At 40.0% G+C, this 16,113-nt stretch overlaps 1 pseudogene; it reads left to right on the forward strand.

Annotated features, from left to right (window-relative positions):
• Window positions 1–15,088: 15,088 nt before the first annotated feature.
• LOC143531960 (chaperone protein dnaJ 20, chloroplastic pseudogene) lies at window positions 15,089–15,736 on the forward strand (annotated as a pseudogene).
• The last annotated feature ends 377 nt before the right edge of the window (window positions 15,737–16,113 follow it).

Below are 16,113 nucleotides of genomic sequence, written 5' to 3' on the forward strand. Positions count from 1 at the left end.
CGACTGATCATATTGTATATTATTATTGGGAATCTGCTTTGTGAATACTCGCATGTGTTTTATGTTTTATATTATCAAAAGTTGAGGAGTATATGCAAACAATTTAACTAGATCTCCTAGTATATTATGGTTTTGTCACTTTATATCTATCTAAATAAATAAGTTTTGTTTTTTTTTTATCTGTACGTAGAATATCGTTAATATTTATGTTAACCTACTGCAATATGTATAGTTTATTCTTTGGATTAAAATACAAAGAAATCAAATGAAAGAGAAACTATATCCACCAACCCGGCCTACTCATGCAAAGAGCTCCAACGCCCAAAAACTTGGGAAATATATGAAAAAGATGTATTAAATTAATTATAATAATGTAATATTAAAAAAACAATTAATAGGCCAAACATGTCGTGAAAGACGCGTTAGAAGCCAATAGGTTGTGAAAGACATGTTAGAGGCTAACAAGTCGTGAAAGACGCTAACAGGTCGTGAAGGACATGTTTGGTGGTTAAACAGATCGTGAAAGACGCGTTGATGCCTAACACATCATCAGAGACGTGTTTGTAGAGGACATTTCAAAAAAAATTTATTTAAGGGGACAAAAATAGAATCTCTCTCCACATAACATTTTGAGAATTTTCCCTTTCCTTTATTATAATAGGAAGTGGTTATGACTTGTGAGTGGTGATAACTAAAAATGCTACTATTTATTAGTAAAAATTTTACTATTTATTAGTAAAAATATTACTATAATATTTAGTGTAGGACAGAGTATAAAAAAATGTTATTTAATTTAAAAATAAATTAAAAATAACAACTTTTAGTATAATTATATGAATAAATTAAAAAAATAGTAACTTTTAGTATAATCAGGATATGAAATTATGGATGGAGTTGTAAATGCTTCCACCTAACCCATCATTTAACTTACAAAATTAACAAACATTCATCTCATAGATTGGATGCGTGCAGTTCATCCAAACAGTTGAATCGAACCCATATCTCTAATTTATTATAGTTAAAAACGAAAGATGAAATTTTGACATAACACATGAACCTGTCGTCAAATTTACTTTAGTAGTTATAACAACTTTTCAAAAACTATTTATTTTAAGTTGTTCTCACAAATATTCAAAAAGTGATAGTAACCGGAGGTGGATGTATGCTGGCTGATATAACAAAACTTTATGAATCAACAAATTACAATGCTTCTGTTTAGCATACTTCACTCTCTTACAATTTTGATGAGCTCACCCTCACTAAAAAATATTATCCCTCTAGCGTAAAGGTGATTAATACACTAGACAGACTGTGAAAATAATAATAATAATAATAATAATAATAATAATAATAATAATAATAATAATTATTATTATTATTATTATTATTATTATTGGCTTTAAAAAATATGAGTGATTATTGACATATAACTTAGTCTACATAAAAAAAAGTTCACGTGGAGCTTTAGTAGTTGAAGTTTCTATTAACCATGGCATCTAGTGTTTTTAATGTTTTCTTTATAATTTTCTATTCTCGGAACTGAACCTGAAAAAAAAACTGGAATCAGTTTTTCTTAAACCTGGGTTTTTAATACCCGAACCCGAACCCGATCCCGATCCTACCCGTAGGGTACGGATAGGGTATGACTTTCAATGCTGAAACCCGAACCCGTACCTGATATAAACCCGATAATACCCGAAACCCGGCTTTTTTGCATACCCGAACTGGATTTTTTTGCATTTCCGGATATTAGTGTTTTTGCCCATGTGTCTGTGTGGCACTTGGCTGTTGTTGTGTGGCTACCCACAGATCTATAGTCGTTCTCTAACAGATCTTTTTTGAAGAACATATTTGATATAAATATTTATTTAGAGCAGCGTCTTTTGATATATCAAACAACAATTTAAAACACACAAAATATATGTTTTTATATCATCATTTTTTGGTTGTTTACATATGTTTGAATGAATTTTGAAGTTTGTATGCAAAAAAAATAGAGTTAGAATAAAAAAAACGCAGTAGGCCCATTAACAGAAGAACGCTGCAGAAAAATGGTTTTTTTAATACTCGGAAATAGGGTATTCAAATACCCGGAAAATGGGGTTTTTCAATACTCGGAAATAAGATATTCAAATATCCGGGTATTGAAGACCGGGTTCAATACCCGACTCAGACTCGGTACATAGGATATGGTTTTTCAAGCCAATACCCGGGCCCGAACCCGACCCGGATATTACTAATACCCGATTTTCCAATACCCGATCATACCCGAACCCGGTTCCATACCCGAACCCGGGTTTTATAATACCCAATTTGTGTACTCTCTAAATATGAGACAGAGTTTGAGTTGTTTCTTTTGAGTTATGGGAAGTAGAGGTGGACAAAAAACCCGAATCTGGAACCGGACTCGAAAAAAATACCTGAAACTGGTTTTTTTTATACCCGAACCCATACCCTGACCCTACCCGTAAGGTACAGATAGGGTATGCATTTTAGTACCAAAACCCGTACCCGGAACCGGGCCCGATTTATACCCGGTAATATCCGAAACCCGGAACCGGTTACATACCCGAAACCGGGATTTTCCGATACCCGAAACCGGGTTTTTCAAATACCCGATCTATATCCGAAATTACCCGAAAAATACCTGAAAAATACCCGAAAATACCGATAAAAATTGTAACCCCTTAAAAAAATCCAATTTATACACGAAAAAAACCCGGAAAAACCCCAAAAAACCCAAAAATAAGGTTTTTTCAATACTTGAAAATAGGGTATTCAAATACCCAGTTTTAGAATACCTGATTCCATACCCGATCTAAACCTGATGCATAGGGTATGGTTTTTAGAGACAATACCCGGACCCGAATATCATCCGGGTATTACCAATACCCGATTTTCGAATACCCGGTCATACCCGAACCCGATTCCATACCCGAACCCGGGTATTTGCCTGATTTGTGCACCTCTAATGGGAAGAAGGAAAAAAGATAAATAGAATTGCTTTTGAGTTTTGAGCTTCATATCCGACCCACATGTTAGAGCCCAATTATGCCTAACTCTAGCACTCTTCGCTTCCGCCCACGTGAGGAAAAATACAAAAAAAAGCAGCAGGTCACGTGATTCATGAGATCGGCAAGTTAAGACAGTTTTGACGACAGTTTTGTGGAGTCTAGTAGAATAATCAATTTTATTAGTTAACATCTCAAAAGGGTTGAAAGAACTTGGGTTAGATCTTGAGAACGGTTTTCGGCGAGAAGTAAAGGAGGGATATAACTCTTTATTTTGCATTGACCGCTGGTGTGGGGATTCATCTTTCTAGGTTCAGTTTTCCGTTATTATTTCAACTCGAGACCCACAAATGTTGTAGTGTGTCGTAATTCCTTGGATTCCTTCAAAGTTGAACCCTTCACTCTTTCCCATTCTCTCCACCGGTCGTTTGAACCATTTTTATGGTTCTCACCGGGAGGATTCAAAGCTTCCTAGTTAAAAGAATAGAGATTACAGTTTTAAGAGTCAAGCATATCACTGGTCGTCTCTCTATCCTCTAAATTATCAAGATAAGGTTTCCCTTCATCACATCATTTTCAAACCATATAAATAGCTCAACTATTAGGGTGCGCTCGTTTAATAGAATTCGTGGGAATTTAAATGAATTAAATGTGGAGGATTTTAAGTTAATTCATTGGACTCTTTTCTCTAGACATTTTTTTTTGAACGAGGATAATGAATAAAACATTTTAGTTTTTTTTACTTTTTTTGTTCTTGATTTATATTTTGAGTTATGAATTTTTTATTATTATTTTTTAATATTTTTTTGAGGGGCTTTTGATCTTAATAGAAAACTCATAAAAAATTCAAAAAATAAATAAATAAATAAAATCATAATGCAATAGATAAATAAAAAACAAAAAACCTAAAATACTAAATGTTTTGGTCAAAAATTAACAAGAGTGATTTTACAACCAAATTAGTAAAATGAGACTACGTGCTTGTAAATATGGCTTGAACACAGAGATTTGTTGCGAGGAAAATCCTTGTTATCCTAAGGATAACAAGAAAAAAACCCCGGGCGGTGAAAACTATCACCAACGGTTTATTAATAACGAAAATCGGTTACAAGTGTGGAGCTAAAACTCGATCGTGATTACAGAGAATATGAGTACTAGTAAGTTTCGTGTGTCTAGAGTGTGTGTTTTGATCCGAGTTATTGCTCTATTTATAACAAGAAGAGAATAACAATATTGCCTATAATTTAGGAAACAAGAGACCGGATCCAATTAGCCGTTAATTCTCTCATTTAAGCACGTTTTCCTTTTCGGCCACGTTCTATTAACAGCAAATCCGAATCTTTAGGCAATCTTGATAAGTCCTTTGACCTGGTAAACAAGGAAAGACGACAGACAATTTGTTAAGTTATACAATATATTTAGGATACCTGTTACCTCGGAGGATACCATGTCTTGAAGTTATCCTGAACATATTGCTTGCTGAGGATACCGAAAATCCGAACCCTAACAATTGTCCCCAAAATTTACGACCGTTATTAGTGGAAAACAGTTGTAAATTTTTGAGTTTTGAATTCTATATGCGTGGAAGATCTCGTTGCACGTGTTAATCATCCGTGACCCTTGAATATTTCCCAATCCATTCATCTGTCTTCATAGGTAATTTTTCTTAGCTCTCTTAATCTTCATCTTCTCAAATCATGAGTCCAAAAGTTCATAACTCTGGTATTGAAGATTTTGTGTCGCAAAATCTCCTTGCTAACCCTTCGAGTGAAATATGCACTTTTAGTAACACCGATATTGCGAATCTTCAATCTCGGGGTTGTTTTCCTTCGGGAACTGTTTTTAGACCATTTGATGCCGCCCTTTCTTCTGATCTTGTTTCAAAAACCTGGATCTGCTTTCCGTTTTTGCCGTTTAAAATCGGTTTTACTTACCCATTTCCTGCTTTTACCGCCGAGTTCTTTATCAGAACTGGTCTCAGTTTTTCCCAAACCATGCCCAAGGTTTGGAGGACCTTGTTTGTTTTGGAAAGATTAATCGCCGACCATGATCTTGACTTCACTCTTTCTGAACTTGCCTCTGTGTATGACCTTCGCAGTCGTGGTTCCTCCAGATACCTTCTCAAAACTAGATCCAGCTGTACCCCACTTGTTTCGAGAAACACCCAAAATAACGATCAGTGGAAGAGACAGTTCTTCTTTGTCATGAGAGATACTCTTTCTCATCCTGACAATCTTCCGTATCTTTGGGTTGCCAAAAGTAGGATACATTATCTTGAAGATGTATGTCGATATCTTCGTAACTGAAATGTTTTTTGTCTTTTGCAGCTTTGAAGTTCTTCGAGATTGCCCCTCCCACCAAAGAGACTGAAAACAAGCTTACCTCATTCTTTCTCATTGACGAGGAAGAACGAACGTTTTATTTCCAGCCAGGCCTCCAAGAACTATCGCCATCCGCAGGCTCCGTTTTGTCTGGTAAGAAACGTTTAAGATATTAGTAGAAAAATTAAGGGCCAGAGATACTAACCTGTATTTTTGTAGGAAAATCTGCTTCAGTTTTCATCCTTGACGATATTGACAGCATGGTCTCCACTCGCAGCACCAAGAAAGAGGAAGTCGCTCCTGTCCCCCTACCAAAACCTGAAAACAGTCGTGCCAAGGGTTCTAAAAAGAGGAAGACCCAGGAAGTTTCTGACTCTTCTCCGACCTGTAACCTTGAGTTTAATAAGGCATGCCTTCTGATCATACCTCGTACTTTGAAGATAATATATGCTGAGGATATCATGAAGATTTGTTATTTTGGACAGGGACTGGAGCAGCTATCCTCCAGCTTCAACGATCTGCATTACGAACTTCTTGACGCCAATACCCGAATAGCCGAAATGCTGAAGATCGCGACTGCTAAAACCAACCTCCTTGACAAGAAGACCAAGGAGATTGAGGATTTGAAGCATGAACTCGCGCTGGCCAAGAAGGAACTCGTCCACCAAGAAGAGGATTGTTTGGTGCAGATTCAAGAGGTTATAGAGGGGGCGAAGAAGTCGGCTGCTGTCTCCATTTTCCAGTCCCGGCTCAGGATGGCCAAGGAAGCAAAAGATGTGGGCCTGGATACTCCTTTTTGGGATGTGGCTGCTTGGGAGAGAGTTTTGGCTGAGCTAAATGGTGAGAGTGTGGAGGAGGCTGGTCCGAGTGGAGCGGAGAAGGCAGTGGAGGAGGCTGTAGAGGTGGCGATCAAATATGCGGTGAAGGTGGTTGGTGACGAGGTGCAATTGGGCGATGATGGCGGTAAAGAAAAGGCTAGAGCCCAAATTTTTATGTGTTTGTGGTTTGTGATGTTGAGTTGTAGTGGTCTGTTGAACAATTTACTTTTCTGTCTTTAAACAATTATACTTAGGATAACATGATACATGGGTGGAGGGATCTTGACTTTCCAAGACGAAGCCTATGTTATCTTGACTTTTGGACATCTGGCAGTATTCGGTGGAGGGATCTTGGCTTTTCAAGACGAAACCCGGGAGTTGCCTTTTTAATTTCCTGCACTTATGATTAGTAATAATATAATCTTTTGGCTTTAAGCATTGTGTTCAGTATGTTATTTTTACATAGCTTATCTGAATAAGTTTTAATTGAAATATTTCATATCTCCAATTTTCTAAAATAAGTTATTCTGATGATAGTGTATCCTAAAAACATGCTTCTCAAACATTTTGAGGATTATATATCTTTAAGACTTTTAATAAAACATCTTGAGGATCATGTATCCTGAGCATAAAATATTTTAAAGATTATATATTTTTAGAAAATATAATCAAAAGACTTATTAGGAATTGAAATAAAATATCTTAAGGATAATGGAATCGAAATAAAATATCTTAAGGATAAAATATCCTTATGCCTTGTGTGAGTTATCATAATCAAACCAAAAGATCATACCTTGAAATATAAATTGTGTGATAAAACTAAGTGTAAAGAGTACCTTTGTGGAGATCATTTACAAATCTAGTTAGCTTACATATGATGTCCCCAACTGTTGATTTTTTAAGTATCATGCTTCTGGATATTTGCTAAGTTAAAAACAACTTAATAACATTTCTTCACTTTGCGACCTGGCCGATCTCCGATCTGTCAAAACAAAGTTAGATAATCCTGGCGATAAAACCCATTTACTGGCGATAAAGCCTTTGTACTGGCGACAAGGCCTTTGCTTGAGAGACATGAAGATGTCTAAACCTTAGATAAAACTGGGGAAAGTCCCAAACGTATTGACATGAAAATGCCGAGTCTTTAGATAACATGAAAATATTATAAACCTTAGACAACATGAAAATGTTATAAACCATATGTGTGACACGTCTGCCACTTATCTTAAGGATTCGGCATATAGTCAACAACAAACGGATTATCAGCTGGTCTGGTCCGCCTGCCTTAAACTATATCTGAATCATCATGCGCTCTAGGCGGTGTTAGAAAGTTGAAGACCTTTAAACCTTAGAAGATATCAGGGATATCATATTCGTGCGCTCCAGGCGTTCGTTAAAAAGGTAAAGACCTTTAAACCTTAGAAGATATCAGGGATATCATATTCGTGTGGGAGGTGATCAGCCTCTGACTGTTGTTAAGATAACATATCCTTAGGATAACTGCAAAACACTAAGATCTTGATGAGGGGTGGGCTAACACCCCTCCAATTCTTAAGTCAGTAACTTGATTTAGAGATAATAAAGTTCAAAAATGTAAAAATAGATGAGAGAACATACCTTTATCCTGAGGAAACGAACATACCAGTCAAGGATACTAGCAAAAATATGCCTTAAGATGGATAGCTGTAACATCCTAAAATTTATAATGTTGAATAAAGAAAGTTATGTATAGTGATTTCGCGTTATTAATTATTAAATATCGAGTAAGGAGCGGATCATGGACTTAGATTAATTGAGATGGGTTAAATGAGAAAGGGGCCTTAGGTCCATGGGATTTAAGGGATATAAATATCCCCTAAAACCCCAAACTATCTTTCATTCCATCTATTTTCTAAACACACTCCAAAACACACACACCACACACCGCACCCGCCGGCCGGCCGAGGGAAGAATCGAGCGAGATCCGAGAAAGAGAGAGAGATTAGTTGTGATAACAAGTTAAACAAGATCCAAACAAGCTCAAAAAGGTATGATTCTTGATCTTTGAAGTTTAAAGATCCGAGCTTTATAGCGTATATACGACCGGAAACGGTTGGGGAACGTAGGGGGTGATGTCGAACCATAGCAAGGGTGTTAAAATCGCTCGAAATGCTGGTCAGAAACTAAAACAGCGGCTGATCTGGGCAACTTCGCCTGCATCTGGGCAACTTCGCCTTCAAAGCGATAACTTCGCCTTCAAGCGATAACTTCGCCTTTAAAGCGATAACTTCGCCTGAGGCCAAGTTCGCCTAACTGGTAACTTCGCCTAAAGCCAAGTTCGCCTGATGACAACTTCGCCTAAAGCTAAGTTCGCCTGATGACAACTTCGCATAAAGCCAAGTTCGCCTGATGACAACTTCGCCTAAAGCTAAGTTCGCCTAAGGTTTAACTTCGCCTAAAAGTCAAGTTCGATTAGAAAATAAATTAAAAATATAATGAAAAATGTGTTAAGACAGTTAATGGAAATAAAATTTTTCCAAGCTGACCTGGCAGCTCGACCCCAGCCAGGGGCTCTGCCCCTTGGACTCTGCTAGGGGCTGCCGCCCCTAGACCCCGCTGCCAGGGGCGCTGCCCCCCGGACCCCCGTTCGTTGTGGGTCATATAAAGATAGAAATACATTATGAGAAGTGATAGTTAATTGATACGTATACTTGTTATACAGGCAGCCGTGCACAACTGAAGAAAGGAATTACGATTAACGGTGAACGTAACCGTGTTCAGGTGAGTTTCTAGCCCCATTTATGTGTTATGTTTTCGGGGCTGTGTGCATACTCAATAAGTTTGTTAATACGCTTATCCTAAGAGATAAGTGTATGCCTTATGTGAATAATGTGATATGTATGAATGATGGCTAGACGGTACGTGAACGATCTTCGGATATTGCACGTACTGTCAGGTTGTAACGCTAAGTATAAGGTAAGTATGATATGAATGCTTATGTGTATGAATGTGATAAAGTTAATAAAAGAAGGAAAGGATGGTTGTATGGTTACGAAAAGGGTACCGAGCCCTAATAATACTCGAGGTATGATGTATGGTTGTATGTAACGAAGAGGGAATCGAACCCTACTAATATTCGAGAACTAGGGAACTGAACCCTACTAATATTCGATGAAAGAGGGAAACCGAGCCCTAATAATACTCGTGGAAAGAGGGTACCGAGCCCTAATAATACTCGTGGAAAGAGGGTACCGAGCCCTAATAATACTCGAGGAAGGAGGGTACCGAGCCCTAATAATACTCGAGGAAGGAGGGTACCGAGCCCTAATAATACTCGAGGAAGGAGGGTACCGAGCCCTAATAATACTCGAGGAATGTAGGGCGTAATGCTCTTTATAACGTAAGATATGAAGGCAAGTTAATACAAAAGAAAGAATGAAAGTATGAAAGTATGAAAGTATGAATGAAAGAATATAAGTTTATGTGTATTGTATAGTGTATGATTAACTAGAACTCACTCAGCGTAACTGACTTTTAGTATGCACGCAGGTGAGTAGGATGAGGCAGCTCGCTTGAGGAGACACGTGGCATTGAACAAGAGCCTGGCATCTGAAGACTTATGATGTTTTAATTTTAATGCTTTAATGTTGAAAGACAAAGGATGTTTTGAGACAAGTTGTGAATTATGTAATGTTTTATGAAAATTTTATATTCCGCGTAAATGTTTTAATTAACTATGATATTTAGAACTGCGTTTATGATATTTAGAACTGCGTTTATGAGTAAATCCAACGCTAAAGTAGGGCCACCGGTGACGGGGCCTTACAAGTTGGTATCAGAGCAAAGTTCGAGAGATTTAAGCATCCTACATGCTTAGACTCGAACAGAGTATGGGATATAAATAAGAAAGGAAAGAAGATGCCAGTTCAAGAATGCCAAGTGTCGCTCAAGCAAGATCAGTGAAGGTAAAGTGTATGATTAAATGATATATGTTAATGAGAAAGAAAAGATACGTGAACGACAGGGATAGGAATAATTGATTGTTTGATTTAACTAATTGCTTAAGTAGAACCAGCACAAATAGACTCATAAAGGGAAGTGTATAGGACACGGAAAGTAACGTGATCAGCTAATCACAACTGGCCACTGTTATTACCTGTTAGCTTTGCTATCCTTGTACTAAATAGTTCCTTGAGTGATGATGTTTGTGTTTTCCCTTAGAATACAATGGCTGGAGCTGGAGACATTGTTGGAGCTGGAGGTCCCACCGGACGACGCGGCAGGCCTCGTCGTGTCCAGCAACCTTCGGTTGAGACAGCTTCCAACACTGAAGCTGAAGGAAGCACAGCGGGAAGAAACCCGGAAAACAATGAAGGAGTCCAACTGGATCCCGCCATTCAAGCAGCTATTGTTCAAGCTGTGGCCACTGCTGTGAAGAATATTACCCCGGGAAGGTCTGCTGGAAGCCGTGAAAGAACTGTTGAAGGGGCAGGTGGTAATGGTAGAAAGGATGACGAGAGGGAAAGGGGTGACTCAAGTGAGGTAAGGTCTGTGAAAGATGATGATAGGAAGAGGGGCCGAGGCGGTTGCAACTATAAGTCCTTCAAAGGTTGTGACCCGCCTAAGCTGACTGGTTTAGGAGATGCAATCGCTACTCTTCAGTGGATAACCGCCATGGATAAGGTTATCCGCATTAGCGAGTGCCGTCCCGATCAAGCGGTAGGTTATGCTACTCAATCATTCGAGGATGAGGCTATGTATTGGTGGGAGAGTGTGGAGTAGAGGAAGACCCGGGAAGAGATCAAAGAGATGAAGTGGGACGATCTGAAGGAGTTAGTGATGATGAAGTTCTGTGCTGACGCCGAGGTTGAAAAGGCGGAGATGAAGTTCCTAAACTTGAAAGCTGGGACAATGACACATCGTGAGTACACCACCGAGTTCAATCGAATGTCTAGGTTGGTACCCGATATGGTCAACACTGAGGCTAAAAGGATCAAGTGTTACGTGAGGGGATTACCACAGAGAGTCCGCATGTTAGTCAGGACAAGTAAACCTGCTACTTTCGATTCTGCTGTCGAACTCGCAGAAATGGTCTATGCAGACTTGGTTGCGGATGATGTGGTGGTGGGAGACGAGAAGAAAGAGAAGAAATGGGTCGCTCCTGCTAAACGACCCGGTACCCAGATGTGGAACCCTAAGAACAAGTAGCCGAGAGTTTGGGAGAACAGGTCGTGCATGACTTGTGGCAAGGCACACAGTGGTGAGTGTAGGTGGGGAAAGGGTTTGGATACATGTCATAAGTGTGGAAAGATACATGCCGGAGAATGTAGATTGGGGTCGAATGTTTGCTACAAGTGTGGGAAGGCAGGTCATTATGCTCATGAGTGCAGTTCTAAGCCTGCATGCTACAAGTGTGGTAAGACAGGTCATTTTGCTAGGGAGTGTACCGAGAGTGAAGCTGGAGGTAGTAGAAGGAAGGATGCCGATCAAGCTAGGCCAAGAACTAGAGCCTACATGTTGACCCAAGAGCAAGCTAGACAGATTCCTGATGTTGTGACCGGTACATTCTTAGTAAACGGCATTTCTGCTGCCGTATTATTTGATTCTGGTGCAAATAGAAGTTTTGTAGCTACGACATTTAGTAAACTCGCTAAAATGAAAGGCTGCCGAGTGTCTGAAACTTTTGTAGTAGAAACCGCTAGTGACACTTCGGTTAAAATAACAAAGATGGTTAAGAACTGTAAGATAGAATTGGAAGGACATGAGTTCCCGGTTACCTTGTACGTTATGACCTTGGGAGGGTTCGATGTGGTTTTGGGTAAGGATTGGTTGTCTGAGTTTGAGGCTCAGATAGTGTGTAAGAGTAGGATGATAAGGTTAAAGTCATTGGATGGTAGTGCGGTGACAGTTTACGGTGATAAGGAAAGTTCTGGGCTTAATGTCATTTCGATGATAAAAGCCGAGGGTTTGCTAAGGCGAGGGTGTTGTGCCTACCTGGCGTATGTCGTCAACGTTACGGCCGAGACGAAAGAAATGAAAGATGTTCCTATTGTGCGCGACTACCCAGAAGTATTCCCTGAGGATCTTCCGGGGTTGCCACCGGAGCGAGAGATAGAATTTCAGATAGATCTAATACCAGGAGCCCAACCTGTCGCGAAGGCGCCTTACCGTCTAGCACCGTCCGAGATGAAAGAATTGATGTCCCAACTGCAAGAACTCCTCGACAAAGGTTTCATAAGACCGAGTGTTTCCCCGTGGGGCGCACCAGTATTGTTCGTGAAAAAGAAGGATGGAAGTATGAGGATGTGCATAGACTATCGTGAGTTGAATAAGCTTACGGTAAAGAATAGATATCTGTTGCCAAGGATTGATGATCTGTTTGACCAACTGCAAGGTTCAAGTTGGTTCTCACGAATAGATCTCAGATCAGGCTACCATCAGCTGAAGGTGAAAGAGGCAGACATCCCTAAGACAGCGTTCCGAACGCGGTATGGACACTACGAGTTCCTCGTAATGTCATTCGGTCTAACCAATGCTCCTGCAGCATTTATGGACATGATGAATAGGGTGTGTCGACCGATGTTGGATAAGTCGGTTATCGTCTTCATCGATGATATATTGATTTATTCAAAGAGTGAGTCTGACCATGCCGAGCATCTGAGAGAGGTATTGGAAGTTCTGAAGAAAGAGAAGTTGTACGCCAAGTTTTCGAAGTGCGCGTTCTGGTTAAGAGAAGTGCAATTTTTAGGTCATGTGGTTAATCCGGAGGGGATTACCGTGGACCTAGCTAAGATTGAAGCGATAACGAATTGGAAGACTCCGCAGAATCCGACTGATATACGAAGCTTCCTAGGGTTAGCTGGCTACTATAGGAGATTCATCGAAGGTTTCTCCAAGATAGCCGCACCGCTGACCGGTATGACCCGAAAGTCGATAGTATTCAGTTGGGGAAAGTTTCAAGAGGAAGCCTTTGAAGAATTAAAGAAGAGACTCACGCAAGCTCCAATCCTTGCTCTACCCGATGGTGACGAGGATTTCGTTGTTTGTGCTGATGCCTCGCATCAAGGGTTAGGTTGCGTGTTGATGCAACGAGGGAAGGTGATAGCTTACGCGTCTAGACAGTTGAAGGTCCATGAGAGTACTTATCCGACGCATGATTTGGAGTTAGCAGCTGTCGTACATGCTCTTAAGATATGGAGGCATTATCTGTACGGTACTAAGTGTATTATCTATACAGATCATAAGAGTTTAAAGTACTTCTTCGAGCAGAAAGAATTGAACATGAGGCAGAGAAGATGGTTAGAATTGATAAAGGATTACGACTGTGAGATTAAGTATTACCCCGGTAAAGCTAACGTGGTCGCTGATGCGTTAAGTCGTAAGAATGAGGAAGTCCTTGCAACAGTGAAGTCCTACAAGTTGATCATGAACCCAAGTCTTTTTGAAGAAATCATCAAAGTGCAGTCAGAAGTGTTAGTAGATGAAGGGTGGGTAAAGAAAGAAAGGATTTATGGCCAGCAAGATGAGTTGATGGAAAACACTCATGGAGTTAAAACTAGGTTCGACCGTATGTGGATCCCACGCCATGGTGATCTTAGAAGTCGAATCTTAGATGAAGCTCATAAGTCAAGGTACTCAATCCATCCTGGAGCTACAAAGATGTACCAAGACTTGAAAAGAGATTACTGGTGGCCGGGAATGAAGAATGATGTAGTGGATTATGTTAGTAAGTGCTTAACTTGCTTACAAGTCAAAGCCGAGCACCAAAAGCCTTATGGGAAGATGCAACCGCTAGAGATACCTGAGTGGAAATGGGAACACATCACCATGGATTTCATAACTAAGCTACCTCGTACAGCTAAGCAACATGATACCATCTGGGTGATTGTGGACCGTTTGACCAAGAGTGCTCACTTTCTGCCCATACGAGAGGCCATCTCGTCAGAAACGTTAGCTAGCTTGTTCATCAAAGAAGTTGTAACCAAGCATGGAGTACCGTTATCGATCGTGTCTGATAGAGATACACGGTTTACTTCGAGGTTCTGGAAGAAATTCCATGAAGCTATGGGGACGAGGTTGAACATCGGTACGGCGTATCATCCTCAAACTGATGGACAGTCTGAAAGGACGATCCAAACCCTTGAGGATATGCTACGTGCTTGTGTTTTAGATTTCGGTGGAAGTTGGGATGATCATCTGCACCTGGCAGAGTTCTCCTATAACAACAGTTACCATTCAAGTATTGGTATGCCACCCTTTGAGATGCTTTACGGTAGACGATGTAGAACCCCGTTGTGTTGGGGTGAGATTGGTCAGAAAGAAATGGGAAGCCTTGAAGTGGTTCAAGAAACGTCTTCAAAGTTCGATCAGATCAAAGCAAGAATGAAAGCCGCTCAAGACAGACAAAAGTCTTATGCAGATAAGCGGCGACGACCAATTGAGTTTAACATTGGCGACAATGTGATGCTTAAGGTCTCGCCTTGGAAGGGGATTATCCGTTTTAGAAAGAGGGGGAAATTGAGTCCGAGGTACATTGGACCGTTCAAGATTGTATGTCGTGTGGGTGAAGTAGCTTATAAACTGGATTTACCCGATAAGTTAGAAGGAATTCATTCAACCTTCCATGTTTCTCATCTGAGGAAGTGTCTAGCTGATGACACGTCTCACGTGCCATTGATGGACATTGAGGTTGATGAACAATTGAACTACATCGAGCAACCGATAGAGATCGTTGACCGCAAGGAGAAGCAGCTTCGTCACAAGATTATACCTTTGGTAAAAGTGATATGGAAACACCGCAAAGGATCGGATGCTACTTGGGAAGCCGAGGATGAGATGCGCAAGTTTTACCCTAGTTTGTTTATGTAATAGTTAGGTTTCGGGGACGAAACCTCTTTAAGGGGGGAAGACTTGTAACATCCTAAAATTTATAATGTTGAATAAAGCAAAGCAAGGCACAATGAACTCCAACTCGTTTCCTTCCCCCACCCACTCACTCATAAACAAAACCAATAAACCACTCATTTCTTCTCTTCCATCCAATACTTTATTATTCAAATTCAACACCAACCATCTCAACATCTCAACCCAACAATATAACATTAACATTAACATTAACATGACCACCAAAGCCTCCGCCGCCACCGCCCACCGCTCTTTCACGCCCACACCCGACAAGGAAACCTTGTACGACCTCCTAGGTATTTCCGACAACGTGACACTCTCCGAGATCAAACACGCGTATAAAAAAATGGCCTTAAAGTACCATCCTGACATGTCACCTCCTCACAGGGTGGACGAGTACACCGAGAGGTTTATTCGGGTACAAGAAGCCTAGGAGACTTTATCCGACCAGGAAGCTAGGTCCATATACGACAGTTGCATGGCCAAGGGGTTTGCTTTTTCGGGCAAGAGAGAAACCCGGTTTGACCCGAGGTCTTGTGATAAGGAACGATGGAAGGAGACGTGGACGGGTCAAATATTGGAGCTTCGCAAGCGGAACACGAGAGAGATGTCGTGGGCGGCCCGGATCCGGAAGCAACGGAGCGAATCAGGTGTTGATGGGTCAGAACCGGTTTTTTAATGGGTCGAATCCTCTTTCACTCTTCGACTGATCATATTGTATATTATTATTGGGAATCTGCTTTGTGAATACTCGCATGTGTTTTATGTTTTATATTATCAAAAGTTGAGGAGTATATGCAAACAATTTAACTAGATCTCCTAGTATATTATGGTTTTGTCACTTTATATCTATCTAAATAAATAAGTTTTGTTTTTTTTTATCTGTACGTAGAATATCGTTAATATTTATGTTAACCTACTGCAATATGTATAGTTTATTCTTTGGATTAAAATACAAAGAAATCAAATGAAAGAGAAACTATATCCACCAACCCGGCCTACTCATGCAAAGAGCTCCAACGCCCAAAAACTTGGGAAATATATGAAAAAGATGTATTAAATTAATTATAATAATGTAAT

This window comes from Bidens hawaiensis, unplaced genomic scaffold (genome assembly GCF_021521415.1).
Source record: "Bidens hawaiensis isolate Kalapana, Puna unplaced genomic scaffold, B.hawaiensis_p1.1 tig00009311_1, whole genome shotgun sequence".
Taxonomy (NCBI): Eukaryota; Viridiplantae; Streptophyta; class Magnoliopsida; order Asterales; family Asteraceae; genus Bidens; species Bidens hawaiensis.